This window comes from Dromaius novaehollandiae, chromosome 2 (assembly GCF_036370855.1).
Source record: "Dromaius novaehollandiae isolate bDroNov1 chromosome 2, bDroNov1.hap1, whole genome shotgun sequence".
Classification (NCBI taxonomy): Eukaryota; Metazoa; Chordata; class Aves; order Casuariiformes; family Dromaiidae; genus Dromaius; species Dromaius novaehollandiae.
The window spans coordinates 165,495,078-165,511,593 of NC_088099.1; the positions used below are offsets into that span (position 1 = coordinate 165,495,078).

Consider the following 16,516-nt stretch of genomic DNA (forward strand, 5'->3'; position numbering starts at 1 on the left):
ATGACCCACAGTCAAGACAACTTATTCTCAAGTCCATTGACAATTCCTGCAGGTGAGATATTTGAAAGTACCTCCACAGAACTTTACAGAGCCAACCAGACAATTGGTCTGTCAACCAAAAGCTGCTGGAAGAGGCTGAAACTTCAGGAAACAGTGTAGCTACTATTGTACCAGTAATAAACTGAGGCACTAATTAGTCAGTTATTCAGTAACCAGTCTTAGTACAGAATTGAGCTGACTTCTTAGAATAAGTGTTAATTTAGGAGCATAGTTAATGAGAAGAAAGCTGCTAAGTGTAGCCTGGGGAAGCACTACGCAGTGCTGTGTTGCTAGGAAGAGCTGCAAGTACACCAATTAACAAATACATGCTTAATAGTTTGCAGTTATTGGGCACAGCTATTTTCTGTGCAAGCTAAGTGTGAGTAACTGCCCATAAAGTAACTTGTACAGAGATAGGGGGACCCAAAAAGTCTATTCAAGCAGTACAGGGGTCAAGTGTATACTGACATGCCTCAGACATACTATATTAGGTTTCATAGACAGGAAAGTGTGATATTAACTGGATCTAGTCATAAACAGCCTAAGTAGTCAAAGTAAGGCTCCATTTTAAGGCATCACAACAAACAGGATATGCTTGCAGGCGAGCAGTCCTAATATTCCTCATTAGTGAAAAGTCATTACTAACAATTGAAGCTTAAACCTACTAGATGAACAGGCACTAGGCATCGGTGGAAGAACTGGCACAAGAATCACTGGATGGGAACCCAAGCTCTTGTAGCAGAGCATAACTGGAGACTACTTAAGGTCCCAGGAGAAAGGCTATATATACACATTTTATTTGGCACACCAGTCAAGTTCATATGCATACATCCCACTAGTATCTATAGGGTTCAAAGTTTACTTTCTGATGGCATCTGATATTGTTAAGCAGACTATCCTGGAGTGACTACGTGCATGAGGACACACACTAGCTGGTCCAATGCCATTTCTCCCAGATGTCCTCCAGTGGATTTCAAGACAGACTTACTGTCATGCAGCTGCATGACAGAAGTTTTGAACATACCAGACCTTGGAGAGGACTAACTGGCCAAGCAATTTGGAAAGCAAAGCAGTAGAAAAAACAGGGCTCGAACTGTCAGGCTTGCAATAACTGTAGGAGCATGAGAAGCACAGATAACTGGCAAGTCACTCCCCTTTTCAGTCTGTGGAAGGAGGTAGTGGTTTCACCTTTATACTGCAAACATTTGAATCAAAAAGCTTTGGACAGTCCCCCAAAAAGTCAAAACCTATTTAAGTGGTATTCTGAGACATGCAGAAGTATAAGATGTTGGCAACATCAGGATAACTCCCACACTGAAGTGTTGGCTCTCATTCTGCTTCTGACCCCTCTGTAGAAAGGGAAAATGCCAACAAAAAGAACAAGAACAAACCTACATCAAGAGCTGATTTCCCCAGATATGTTTCAGGCAAACAGGACATGTGCACTGGATGTGTTAGCACTGAAGCAAGTTATGCATTTGTTTTAGGTTATTTTTTGAACTCTTGGGAGTTGGCTGGCCAGCCACACTACTCTAAGGAGCAATAGTTCAGACTGTCAAATCACTCCTTTGGGAGTATCCCAAGCCAGACTGCATAGACCAATGCACTTGCCGAGATAGTCCTGAAAGAGGAGTATTTTTACTCCACATGCATTCCTTCCCCCTCCCCACAGAAACCCCAAAGCCCTCATTACCTGGAAGCAAAGACCCAGCATCAAGATTACTTTAAAAATCGATTTTGTTCCTCCCACTTCTATTCTCATTTGACTGATAAGCAAGTGGTAGATTACACAGTTCTCAAGTCATTTAAGTGTATTCTGGGAGACTGCTTGCTGTACGTAAGTGATGATCAGAAATGAAGTGGCACACAAAACTGACTGTTGTGTAGTCATTGCTTGTTGGGTTAAGCCACTGGTTTCTGGATCTGGTCCAAGACCACTGATCATATATTCAAGGGCAGAATGACAATGAGTACAACATGCAACCGTGCTTTTGTGGAGACAGCACTTTGGGTTCAGCCCCCAGTTAGGTCATTTATTTATCTGGCACTGAAGGGTGATAATGGCTTGTTTTTAAGTCTCCAAAATAAATGAACTATGCTGCATGCAGAAGTACTCCAGGCCAGCCAGCAGAGCATAGAAAATATGCAGGGTCAGCATAACACTGGTTTCAATTTCAGTTACAAAAACATTAGAGTTCTCAGTTAAAACAAGATGAGGAAACTAGGTCCTCTCAACTCTAAGAGCACCAGTCTTGCTCTCCCCAGAACACGGATAAAATCCACTTCAGAAACAGTTTAGCATTACTCCCAAATTGTTTTACTTTCCTGCATCTGTTGCTGTTTACACACTATTTAGATTTTTTTAAAAGCATCTTCAGTCTGTTTTTAGGGCTAAGCAATCCAAGTTTGTTGTTTACCTTTCTATGCCTTGCTACAGATCTAGCATCTATTATGATGAACAATTTTAGTCTTACAGGAAAGGTGGGTCTTATTCTATCCTAACACTACCAGCCCCTCAACTTGCAGTCTCTTAGCAGTGTTGTCTTAAGGCTGACTAGTCAAGCCTAACAGTTCAGCCAAGGAGACTAGTAGCCTGCATCTCTCAGACAGGAGTCCTGGAAAGCAAGTCTTCTTCAGCTTTAACTGGGATTTTAGAGTTTAGTTGTCCACGTACTGAAGACAAACAACCTTCCTGTCACCCAGAGATTTACATTTGAGTAAACTACATACCAATAAGAGCCAAACCAAGGTCAGAAACAGCTCCTAAGCCAAACCAAATCATTACCAAATGAAAGCCTAGTTTCCTGAAGCTTGCCAGAAGAATCATTGCCAAGAACAAGCTCAAATGAGAAATCCTGGCTGCTTGTCCTTAGTTGTTATAATGCAGTATTCCAGTTGCAGTCTAAGTGACTTTACAGCACTTGTTGGAAATACCAACACTAAGGGGCTTTAGTTAAGCTACTGTGTGCCAGTTTCCCTAAGATGGCAGTTCACAGCACGTAAACTACTCAGCAATGACTCAGACATTGCAGTGCTCTGAAGCCATTGCTGAGATGCCTGAAGTTCAGCTTTTAACTTGAGGCAAACTCTGCCTCCAGTAACTATATCATAGGCCTACATTTAATACTATGAACTCAGCTCTTTCTAATGCAGAGTATCCTATTCCACTCCAAACAGTGAACTATATAATATCGAAGCATTACAGAAGCACCAGTTTATTCAGGATAGCAGTAACTAATTTGTACCGGGATACAAGAAACCCTCAAAGTTCTAGCTTAAGGACACAGCAATATCCTTTACCAGTTGAAGTTCTGGGAAGTTACTGAAGGCACTGGGTAGGGCTGTGGCCCAAATGCAAGATGTGTGGGTAACTGATGAGGTGCAAACTCTTGAACAGTCATCTGACCAGCAGTAGTTCAGTGAAGCATATGAAGTCTTCAGCTCAGACCAGAGCTCTACTACTTAAGTGTCTGCTTCCAGAATTGGCTTCTGGGCTGTCCAGGAAAGCCCATCTAGAAGGGAAGTCTCAAAAAGAAATACTATCTTTCAAGCTATGCACAAGGTGTCATTCATCTCAACAGGAGATATGTTTTTCAGCATTCTGGCAAATCCAGTTGCCAGAATCATTTGTTTTGTTTTCTTATAGTGACTTCCATATATTGCTGTGCTAGAAAGTTCACTGGACTCATTATTAAAACAGTTACTAGGCAAGAATAATATTTTGATTTGGAAGAGTATTGTTTCAATAATACACTAGTGTTAAACTGGGGAATATTTAGGTGAGCAACAACCATCACATTCAGCATTCCCGAGCTACTGCACTTTCGGATGGAAGCCGCTCAACAAGCCTGACAGCAGGCTGCATGTTGAAGGACTGGGAGCTCTCGCTCCAGAATAACCAAGCCAGTTTAAGCCTTCTCTGACAGAAACAATTCCATGCACTTTGGCTAAAGCTGTAGTAGCTTTGATGACCCTTATGCCTATGGCTACAATGGGCCAGAGCCCAGGATCTTGCAGGTATTACAGGTAGCAGCCATAAGGTCTCCTTAAGACCACAGTGGAGCACAAGACAGCTGCATTATCACTCAGACTCAGCAAGCTGTTAGAGCTTCCCCCTTGCCATGTGATAGCCTCACTGCTCCCACAGCAGCTACCCTGGCAGATGAAGCGGGAAGCCCCATTTCAAGTCAAGTAGCTTCACCTCCACCTAGCATGCTTTTGTGCCAGCATCAATGATCATGCTATCAAAGTCAGTTTGAATAGCAACTGGAGCTTGCTTTCATCAAGCATGATACCACTGTATGTGCAGGGCTGCTCAACACATGCTACTTGATCATTTGATGCAGTTATTTGAGGTTAGCTTCTGCTGTTAGGAACAACAGTAGAGATAGACTGCCAGTTAAATTCAGAGAGAATTTCCAACTGCAGTTTCCCATGATGAGATGTGAAAGATTTCATTGCTTTTGCATAACATGTAAATTGAGGTGCCCACAGTACTTGTGAGAAACTGTCTACCTGCTCTGGGAGCAAAGCCTTAAGTCATGAGCTGTGTGGCTATAAAGAGAATGACAGCAGTATGTGTATGGTAATACACAGAGTTTAGCTTATGAAGATTCAGCCAGACAAGATCAAATCCAACTGCATAAGGAAGAACTTCAGTCAACTCTGCTCATTATATTGCAGCTACTAGGTCAGTTCAGCAATAAACTCCCACCTGGCATTTGTAAGATGCCTTTCAAAGCTTACACATTTTCCTAAACTACTCAATCAGCAATGCATTTTGACTTCTCAAAAAGATTAAGCATTACATGCAGTTTCACTAGTAAAATGCTCCACAGGCATTAGCGAACAAGAATATTCTCATATAGCTTTTAGGAATGATCCATTTTTTGAAAAAACAAGTTTATACAGAGAGAGGGGCAGAGTTCACACATTCCTTAGCAGACAAGCAGAGCAATATTAAATTACCAAGACCAAACTCTTTAGCTGTCAGTGAATCCAAGACTGGAGTGAGTTTAAAAGTAATTAACCTCTGAGGTCACAGCCTTGTGAGATGGGTCCAAGTTCAGCCTGCTTTTGCTAAGCTCCTCAGAGCCTGTGTTTCTACACAGCAGAATAAAGACAGTTGCTTCAGAAAGCTCTTCACCTAGGCACTGCACTGCTACATTTGCTTCAGTGCAAAGAATATAGGTCACATGCACTTAGACATACATTGGTATTGCTGAGTTACACCACACTAAGCTTCACTGGAATCCACATAAATATTCTAGTTGTGTTGCACCACTGAAGGGTACCTGAATGCTGCACTCCGTGATTTTCTTGTAAGTTGAAGACAGAAGCAGCAGCAAGTTTGCCAGCTATGTAAAGATAGTCTTAAATATACCACCTTCTCACTATTAGTGAGACAAGCTCCTGAAGAGCAGCAGGTTCTAACAGGAGTTGCACATGTTATGTAAGAGGGTTATCTATAGAGCCTAAGTTTTCAGTTTTATTCAAGATGCCTCAGTTGTATACACCCAAATGCAAGAACTGCTGTCACTTCCTTGCTCAGCAAGGCATGAGCCGATTAACACAAACTGGCCTCCAATAGTACAAGTAGCTAACTAAAATAGACATTGTTCCACTGATCCCATCCATTAGATCATGGAAATTGTCATTTTGTCATGAAAAGCCCCTTAAATACCCAATTTAATCTCATTAATACTGGAATGAGGCTCTCATTTCCAAGACAGCAGCTGCCACTACCTCTGACAGACATGGGAACCCAAACTGTTTTGGGCTGCCTCCAAGACTACTGGATGCAGCTTCAGAAGCCTAAGAAGGTGTCATTACCTTTTTAAAGTTACAACAAAAAGCATTTTTAGGAGCATTTATAACCAAACTGTCAACTAAAAACCTTAATCCCTTATCTCAAGCCCTTTTCCTTATTTAGGAAGGGAACACTTAGGCCTGTTGAACATTTCAACCATTTAGTATAATCATTAAACAAACCTAATGAGGAAGACCTTATCTTTTGCCATTCTGGTATGGGGAAGAAGGCATATGCAAGCTATGCAGGTTTTGCATTTAAGCAGTAGAAATATCAGAGCAATCATACCAGCAACTGCTTTTGCCAGATACTTATGAAAAGCTTGAGGTCTAAAGGAAAGCAGCAAGTATTCACTAGCTCACTCTTTGAGCTGAAGTGCCAACTCAAGCCATATTTCATTAAATATTTTAGTAGCACTGTCTGACCCAAAGGAGTGGAAAATGATGCAGGTCATGCTGGAGAACAGTTTTCACACAGCACTATGGATACATGCTGTAACAGTGCGATTTCTCTTAACACTGCAATTTAAAATCTCTGCACTCCACCTTTTCAGTGCTGCCTATTGCTTCAGGTCAGCTTCTGGCAACACCTCTCCTTTCTACAACATAGGGAAGTCACCTCTTCTGAGAGACATCCAACATCTGCAACTTCACTTTTCTTCTCATCTGTAAGAAGCTGCAGTAAGCCAACTTCCAGCAACATCAATTCATCACTGCATCCAGTGCTGAGTCCTGGCTAGATCTTTCCCTCCCTCCTTTCCTCCTCTACACACACACACTCTACAGGAAGCCAATCCTTCAAACAGAGTTGCAGGACTCACTATAATAGAAAACAACTGCCACAAAGCAACAGCATTTTTCAAGGTCAAAAGCAGTTTCTGCACCTGCCAAAGGAAGGAGACCACCACTTCAAATTTGCAGCTCTCAGGTGCTCTAATTACTCATAACATGAAACATCTGGAGCTTAAGGAAAACTAGTTTTTAGGTAGGATATCTGGGAAGTTTTGTAAGGCTTTACCAGTAGGTGATTTCTCCCTCCTCAGCACTCTCCCACAACCACACCACACTAGGTGAGACTTCAGCTTGTTTCATGGTAAAGCACAGAGCTCAGGTTACAGATTAAGCATGGAATTATTCAAGTGGCAGAGGAACCTCAAAGCTCAGGTCAGAGGGGCTAGACTAATTTCCATCTTTAGCACCTCTGACAGGTCCTCTCCCAGCATATTCACCACCCAGCACAATCCCAAAGGACACCCAGCCACTGCTTCCTCACCCCATCTTCACCTCATTAGGACTACTTCTATTCTAGACAACCCCATCTCCAGCCTCTCCAATCCCACCTTATTCATCCTACTTTCACCCCCTCACATTATGCCCACCCTTTCATCCTACCCCAGCTCATCATCCCTTCCTTACCTCTGCAGCCCCACATCTTCCTCTCCCAGTTCCACTCCCCACAGCTCCTCATCCCTTTCCACCACTGCAGCCCAGCTCCTTCACCTCAATCCTCTCCAACCTCCACAGCCCCACATCTCCCTCCCCCCACAGCTCCTTACCCCCTTCCACCTCCGCAGCCCATCTACCTCCCCACCCACAGCTCCTCATCCCTTCCTTACATCCACAGCCCAAACCCTCACCCCAAACCCTCTCCCTACAGCTCCTCATCCCCTTCCACTCCTGCTCATCTTCCTCACCCCAACCCTCTCCCCACAGCTCCTCATCCCCTTCCACTCCTGCTCATCTTCCTCACCCCAAACCCTCTCCCCACAGCTCCTCACTACTTTACCTCTGCAGCCCCCATCTTCCTGTCCCCACACCTCCTCACCCCTTCCTTACCTCCACAGCCCCACATCACCCTCACCCCAAACCCTCTCCCCACAGCTCCTTCACCTCCACAGCCCCACATCACCCTCACCCCAAACCCTCTCCCCACAGCTCCTTCACCTCCACAGCCCCACATCGCCCTCTCCCCACACCTCCTCACCGCTTCTTCACCTCCACAGCCCCACATCGCCCTCTCCCCACACCTCCTCGCCCCTCTCCCCGGCCCCCCAGCCCAGCGCGGCCCCCTTACCTGCCCCCGGGTCTCCCCCTGCACCCGGGACCTGCTCCGTGCGGCGGGGGAGGCGGCGGTGCCGGGAGGTGGCCGCGGCGGCCGGCGGGGAGGGTGGGGGGAGGAGGGAGGGGTGAGGTCACTCACGGCGGCACGAGCGCGGCGGGCGACACCGGGCACCAGCGGCCGCTTTATACCGGGCTCCTCGGAAACCGTCGCCCCGCTTCCGCTTCCGCCCCCTCCCCGCCCCCGCCCCTCCCTCTCCCCCTCCCCCCTCCCCGCGCCGGGGGTCATGAATATGCAGCGAGGGGGCGTGGCCAAGGGGGGGCGTTGCTAGGGAGACGGGCGGGCTACGGGGGCACCTGGGCATCGCCCCAGGGGCGGGGCCGGGGCCGGGGGGCTGCGGCTCCCCCCCAACCTGAGGGGGCCGGGGCCGGGGCCGTGGCCGGGTTCTCTCCTCTGCCCCCGGGGCTGGGGAGGGGGGGAGGACGGCGGCGGGGAGGAGGCGCTGGCCCCGCTCCCGCGGCGGAGGGGCGCTGCCGGCCTGCGTGGGCCGTTGAGCGGGCGAGCGCGAGGCCGCTCCTCAGGCCGCCGCCACCTGCCGCGCGCCCTCCCGTAACGGCCGCCGCTGCCCTCGGCGGGAAAGCCGGACCCTTCCCTCGGGTTTGGCGGCGCGTCAGGTGCCTCCGGTCCCCCCGCCGCCGCCGCCGCGCTCCTGCCTCGTTATATATAAGGAAATTAAAACGCTTAGGCTCTAAGTGCAGCCGTAATCCTGCCGCATTGTGAGCCCGCAGCGTAAACTCGCTGCGAAACTTAAATACCGCATTTTTGTAGTTCACAGTTATCCCTGTCTCCTAGCCTTAATTGTGCTGACATCACTGGGCAGAGCAGCGTAACCTTTAATTTTCATCACGTTAAACCAGGGATGCATAAAGCAGCCTGCGAGTGGCATCTCAAAATGCGCAGTGTGTTGCATAAAGGTGCTTTATACAAGGAACTTTCTGTTCCCTGACATGCTGTTGGTATATAATCCAAAACAAAATTATTTTATGGTGGACTTCTTTCTGTGCAGTTCGTGAGTAAATAAACCGCGGAGCATACCAGACTTAAGAAAAAGGAAAACCACAGAAAGCAAAATGAAAGGACTGCACACATCTATGCGCTATTAAAAAGCAATATGAATTTTGATTCCAACAAAAATGCTGTGAGTATAAACCCTGAAGAAACAAACAGAAGTTAATCTTGCATTTTAGATCTGTATCTATCGCTATATATTATTTTAGGCTAATTCAGACAAAGGGCTTTAAAAAGTGTGCCTAATAGCAGCTGTGCGCAACTCACAGAATTAACCATCCTCTGGGGAAGACTCTATTCAAAGTCTGTTCGAAGAAGGTTTTCTTTCCGACGTATTATTGATGTTTACAAATGTTGTGTCCACATTGCTAGCTTTTTGAAAAAATGCAGCAAAGTAATCCGTGTTAGTTAGCCAGATGGTAAAGATAAGGCTACCAAAGAGCAGCAGTGCACTATAACGCCCACTCTTCATGGTAAAACAACAGCCTTTATACCACAACTGAAAGTATGTATAGCTTAACAAAATGTTAAAGTTTGTGCCACAGAGGAAGCAAAATATACCCAATATTTATAGCAGTCTACAAGTCTAACGGCTTGTGGTGAGAGAAAAGAAAGACTTTAGTGACTTTATGGAAGTTATATGAGACCCTATCACAGCTGAAAGCACCAGTTGGAAAGCTCCAAGTTGTGTGTGTAGGTACAACTTCTAAAATGTGCTTCTTGTTCCCCATGTATTTGTTGCAGCCTGGGCTACCATGGTGTTTTGATACCTCCCTGCTAAGGATACAGACACTTTAAAATACCTGAGAAAAATATTGCAAACTGCCCTTTCGTTGCTTGTGGTGAAGCGTGGTGCTTATCTAGCCCTGACATTTGAGATGTGTCCAGGCAATATCTCCATTACATTTCCTTATGTGGTTTTCACTTGAGACTTACTGTCAGCCACTAGCTGAGCCAAGAGCCAGAAAGGGCAGTTTTCCATGAAACAAACATTTTAGTTCAAAAAATCCAAAATGTTATGAACAGATGCGGGGGGATGGTGACAGGGATGGGGTAAAACAAGGAAGCAGACTCACCTCTCCCCTCTGAGGTTTTTATTCAGCCCCAAATATTTAACCCATAATAAATACAGTCATCCTCAAGTCTTTGCAGGGGAGAAATGACAATTTTCCCTTTTGCTGATAGATGTGTGAATGCAGTCTGGATTAGACTGTCAGTCTAGTCACTGAGGTGCCACCCAGATGTAGTTTTCCCCCAGGAGAGAGACTGACGTTAGTGCGACTGAGTAAGCCCCTAAATCATGGTAGGGAGTGAGGTGTGAGCCGTACTCCCCTTCCCAGTAGTTATTTCGATCCACCTTAAGCAGGTCCCTGCTCAGCGGGCTGGTTTTCGTTTGTGCTGTTCCTAGGACCTCAGTTCTCCCCTTGCAGCACATAGTGAACTGAAGTACTTGAGTCAGGGAAGGCTTTCCCTAAGGAAAGCATCCAGAAGTTAGACTCAGTGTAGTGACTTTAAAGTCTCCCTAGGGACTCTGGGGGTGCATGTTTCCACCTTGTGGGTCACATAGTAGGAGAAGCCCCCCAGGTACGGGGCATCCCTCATTGAATCCTTGCTTCCATTGTTTTGACTGGCATGCAATGCCTACAGATTTTAGAAAAAAATCTATAGGGCCTCAGAATACCAGAGAGCAATATCTTGCCTTAAAAGCCTTGCAGTTTGTTGTGTGCCTTGGCATATGAAATTAAACAAGGGGTCTTCCCTATTTTATGAGATGCGTTGATTAACCAGATTGCAGATCATCAACAAGCTGCCGTGAGTTCTGTACTCCATTTCACAGGTACTTGGCTTACAAAATTGTTATGAAAATTTACCATCCAGCCAAGCCAAACAAACAACACCCCTGATATTATTTTACATGCGTGTCAAAAGAAATAACTTGCCGCAGGCAGAGTGGGTGAAGGAATTTTACGAGTCTGTGTCTGATCCTCCCTCTCCCCTCCCTCAGACGGTTAAAGAAATGTTTGTATGATGAAAGGGGTAAGGGAACAGAGGACAGCTGGTGAGGAATTAATGAAATGTTTGAGCATTATCATGCGATAATGGATTTAGTTGACTGTTTGCCAGTGTTCAGATCTTGTGTGAATTGCTTTATATGAAATGCAGGGATTCCTAGATTATCCAAACCTCCTGAGACCACTGCTTCTAAGTCCTTTGAAAACCGGGACTTTAAAAAAGGTAATTCATCATCTGAATGGATGGGGATTGTTTTGTCTGGCTTTCAGACTTAATGACATCTGACACAGCCCCAGCTTTTAGAGGTGTCTTCTGATTGGGAGTGGCCGTGGGTTTGGGAGGCTTGAGGCTAGACTTGAAGCAAATCTGAGCATCCAGAAACCTAGGTGAGGTCTCTCAGCCAGGACACTTGTAAACAAGACGTGAAAAATGAGTCTCAACTTTTACAGCCTCTAACTTATCCCCAGAGTATCTCTTGCTGAGGGTGTTTGATTCATTTCTGGTAGGAAAACAGTGCTGTGTGTGTGAAACTGTTGTTTATCCTTCTTCCCCCCACCCCCATCATATGCTGTCATTAAACTGGAACTTTAAATGGCCCTGTAAAATGGTCCATGTCCCTTGATACTTTTTTTCCTTCTAAAAGCATTGGGATGACTCTGAATTCTGCCCATCAGATAAGGGCTGTAAACTTGGGGAAGCCAACAAAAGATTTTGTCTGGACACAAACAAGTTATAAGAACGTCTCGTGGATGGCAGGATAGTGTGTGCAAGTATGTGACTGGGACCCAGACAGGCAGATTTTCTGGCTAGTTTAGCTTGCCTTTGGTAGCCAAACTTGACTTCAGGCTTGAATTCTCAGAGCCATATGGCTTTGGGCAGGGCCTGCAGATACAGAGTGGCATAGTCTCGTGCCCAAGTTTACCCATCTGGAGCCAGTTGGCTCCTGTTGCACCAGAGCAGTGTCAACACTCCTAAGCAAACTCAACTTTACCTCTTTCTAGGGGCTGAAACCTGGTGCAGAAACAGCACCTGCATCCTCCGTTTTCCCCTGCAAAAAAGGAATATCCCATGATGGAGTCTCAAGCTCATAGCAGTTAGGTTGGCCAGATGCTAATACAGGCCATAAGATGTGTTTGCTGCTGCTGCCACTTGTGAGGTCTCATAGTTAGTTCACGCCTTAAAGAATGAGAGTTCCCTATCATTATTTTCCTGGTTTGCATAGCTAAGGAATGGTATTAACAGCTGTAGAATTATCCTGCCTTTTGAATTTATGTGGTCTATAATTATCTTCATAATAAAACTGCAAGGAATTAAGCTATGGTGCAGTTTATATTTGACAAGGGATGACTTGATAGGCCTTAAGTACAGTGGTTTTCTGTCCTCAGTTAAGTGCTAAGGGCAGTTAAAACAGTCATTGACAACATTTGAAAACTGCAGGATTCAGTTCAGTCACTTCTTCCCTTGCAATGATGTTGTCAGAAGAGATCAAAACCTCTTTTTATGCTGTTTACTCTTTCTGTTTCTCTCAGCTTGGGCAATGAATTGAAATTAGTCAGTCTTCCTTCCAAGCTGTCTCATATTAATTCTTGACTATGATATTCATGAGGTTTCCGTTGCTGCACAAGGAATATTTGTACTTGGTTTCTCTATTTGTATTCAAAACCAGATTGAAAAATGAATATATTTTGATCATATTAGATTTGAGAAGAACCAAAACCTTGAACCAAAGCCTGAAATGCAGGAGGCTGTTTAAATCGGAGATGAATTTCAAATGATTTCATTCATATTAGTTTTACCCTGGTAGAGCTACCTTACTACTGGTTGGTTAGTATTATTGCCAGTTTACGCTGGTGAATACAGAAAGAAGACCAGTCCCAGGAGCTCTGTGAGTTTTCTCACTGTACAGACTCCTGCAGGCAGTTGCTAGCGTGCTGGAAAGCTGACTTTGCTGAAGTCTCACATGAGAGATGTGTTGGCTCCCTACTGTCTCAGAACAAAACAACTCTGCATTTAACTCATTTGTAGATGATAGCAGGTTGGGTTAGTCCAGTGCAGAATAAAATACTGAATTTTACCTGATCACAATGCAGATGCTTAGCCTATAGTGCTAGACTCTAAAACAATACTTTTAGCTCGGCATTTATCTCTCTTCATACAGCCTTGTTGTCTTGCAGTCTCTTAGCTACAGCAGAATTTAAGCTATGCAGGTGTTACTGTTTTGATCACCCAGGTGGGATCTGAACCCTGTATAGCCTTCCCTGGAGGACCTGCTTTACTCTTTGCTCTGCTAAGGCCTGTTACTACCACGCACTGTGCCTTATCTCATCTCTTCCTTGCCTAATCGGTACCATGCCTAATCAGTGTTTGCAATATTCTGGGTCCCAGTATAGACAGGATCTCAAATGGTTTAGCCCTGTGTCATGAAAACTGCATCTGGAAAAGCAATACAGTTTTCTGTGTTTTTGGAAAATCTGAGGAAACAACTTGAAGGAACTACACCTCAGTGACTTCTGCAGTTATGACTCAGTGCTAGCATAGGTCCACGAACAGTAGCAAAAATAGACACGATTGTGATGAATATGTTCAGGTTTTTTTTACGTTCCCCTGAAAGGATGAGTAACACTCACCTGGGTGATGGAAAAGCAAGCTGGATTGGCATTGGTTGGCAAAGGGATGGAAAATTAGTATGTAAAGAACCTAGTGATTAAGATAATAAAAACAATGTTAAGAGTCTTAGGTGAAGCCAAGTTCTATAGCCCTCGAGCTTTTAATTGTGAAATTGTTGGCTCTCATTTTGTTTCTGGAATAGAAATCTATTTAAACAACTTAAGCAGCCCAAGTTTCAAGAATAACTCTGATCAGATTGTTTGTAGTTGTGACCAAGGAACTGAAAGGAATTGCGTAAATATTTTTTATCCTAATTACTTGAAATTGCAAAAAAACCCAGACAGCTGCAGTCTCTGAAGTGTTTCATATTAAAGCCATTTTAAACTTTGAGAGAAAAAAAAAAAGATGCATTTCCAAAGGCCAAAGTTGATTGCAGTGAAGAAATTAAAATCCCTGGCAAAATACTGAGATATCTTAGGGTTCTTTTAATCACTTTTTCAATCTTTCAGAATAGACATTAAGACTCTTTCTCTCTGATTGGGTGTCAGCCCATTTTTCTGGACTTCCACTGTAGTATTTTTGTTGGATGTGGACTGATACTCTTCATGAGGACATCTTAGCACTTATCTGGGCCGTAGCACAGAAAAACGATGAAATTTCTGTCTCCCTCTCCCAACACGCACAAGTGCATGCAATGTTGATAACATGCTCTTTGCTCATGGGAAGGAAGGATGCTATAGGGACAGAAGCGCAGAAGGCAACAATTTGAATGAAGGAGATTATTCACAACCTCCAAAGCTGGTGGGATGGTTATGTCTTAAGATCAGCAAGGAAAAATTTAGAGGAGAGAAGGTTTTTAGCAATAAGGTTATTTGGGAGGTTCAACAGTCTCCCCAGGGAAGCACTGTTGCTGCAGAGAGCTTTGAGAACAGGCTACAAGACATGTTTTTGAGGAGTTTAGATGTTTCCTGTCACAAAATCAGTTCTATTTCTGCAAACACAGCCTCCTCCAGTCCCAGTTAAACAAGAACTGGCCTGAATGGATTGCTCTAAATTTGAATGAAATATTGTCTCCGAGCTGGCAAAAGTTTCATATATTTTTCTCACTCTTTTGTTCCTGTTAGTGGTTTTGGTCAGACCAGCAGCATATGTTACAGAATCTGCCAGAAAAAAATGTTTTCAGAATTGATTTTTTCTTAAATGCCTTTCCAAAATTTCCAGTCAGCATGCTTGGAGACAGAAATGATCTCTTTAACTATATAACAGGTACAAAATAAACACCAGGCACTTCAAGTCTTTTTTTACTGTCTATCAGACTCAAACTGGAGACATGCTACTCGGACTTCAGGGTTGACTCCGTCTTTGACCTTCCTTCTGAGATGCCCAGGGAGTCTGTGATGTTGCCTTTGGTGATCTATATTTTGACATTGCAAAGCAGAACCTCTCTGGGCAACGCTGTTCCCCAGAACATCTCAGTGTGGTTTGGTGAAGCTGTGTTTGGAGCATGACTGGAGAAATTCAGAGGTTTTGGGGGTCTCTGGGACACTGAACTGAGCTAAAACTTGAATTGTTTTCTTCCTAATGGATAGTCCTGGAAATAACCTGTCAGATGGCCTAGTCCTTTTATACTGATCTTCAATTATCCTGCTGCACAGACTCTTCCTCCTCTGATAGGGGTGAATATGTTTTGTAGGGGATATCAGCTTTATGTCAGCTTTTGTTTGACCTTCCCAGCCGTCAGAGATACTGCAATACTGCCTCACTTTAACCATCTTCCCCCACCGTGCTCTCCTCACTGCTAGCAAAGAGTTCCCCAAAACGATTTCTCCTTACAGGTTTGGATCTTGTTGACTGCAAACTCAACCAGAAAATTCTCTCTCATGTAAGCAGATATAAGGTCTCTCTTCCATGTGGATTTACTCATGTCGAATTCCACGGATTCCATATTCCAGATGGGCCATTGCAGGTCTCCTCCTCTAACCACCTATTTTAACAAACTTGCAGAATTTCATTAGCTCCGTGTTTTTGATCGCTCTCTGAAATGCGGCTGAAGCCAAGAGGTTTAAAAGTTATCAGGAGAGGGACATAGAGTCTGACAGTTCATGAGAGCACACCAATGCCACACCCTTTGGAAACTGGCTTAAAATTCAGAGTTAGGGACAAGCCTATAAAGTGGCGTTCCCAATATTTCCAGGGCTTGGAAGTGGAAGGTGTATTTACTCGCTTAAAACTTCTGTTTTGCTACAAATCTCTGATTTTTTTAATGAATTCTGCATTGGAAGCCAGCCTCAGGAAATCTTACTGCTGTTCAGACTTACGCCTTAGATCTATATGTAACAACGAATTCAGAATTGATTGTAACAGACCTCTGACGACTGTGCCGTTAATGAGAGGAAGAAGCTGAAGTTGTTCTATGTAGATCCATGTAGATCCATGATCCAGTAGATCCATGACGACTTCCAGTGCGGCCAGTGATTTGTTATTTGAACCTCAAAAGTTTCGAAAAGATTTTATACCTTTGCTGGGACAGATATTCCACCGCTCTCCTCCCTGGCGGTTTGAAAGATTTAGCTTTTTATAGTTCACAAATACTGTGCATGTGTGGAATATTTTGATGATGCAGAAGTTCCCATTACTTTCAGAGTGCAAGCAGATGTGTGTGTGTGTGTGTGTGTGTGTGTGTGTGTGTGTGTGTGTTGCACTGGTTGACTTTACTTTCTCTTTAATGACCTATGAGTATCTCTTGTCTCATGGAATTGAGTGTTGTTTGCTTGTTCACAGTTTCCTTTCCTTCCGTTATCCAGCAAAGAAAGTTTGCTTAAGTGGTTTTTGTGAACTCTTTCAAGATCCCCAGAAGGATGATACAGGAAACAGTGAGTTTCCTTTCTATACAAATGTTTAGGGTGTTCCCATAATAGCTTG

The 16,516-nt window shown here is 44.3% G+C and overlaps 1 protein-coding gene across 3 annotated transcripts in view; it reads right to left on the reverse strand.

Moving 5' to 3' along the window:
- Positions 1–16,516, reverse strand: part of SLC45A4 (solute carrier family 45 member 4) — a 90,191-nt gene that overhangs the window by 60,141 nt on the left and 13,534 nt on the right. For 2 of the 3 annotated variants that reach the window (XM_064507923.1, XM_026113636.2), the window contains exon 1: positions 7,922–8,152. The exons of the other annotated variant lie outside the window; for it this stretch is intronic. The gene's annotated coding sequence lies outside the window, so the exon portion shown is untranslated. Of the gene's footprint in view, positions 1–7,921; positions 8,153–16,516 lie in introns of those variants that run through there. 3 annotated transcript variants of the gene reach the window in all.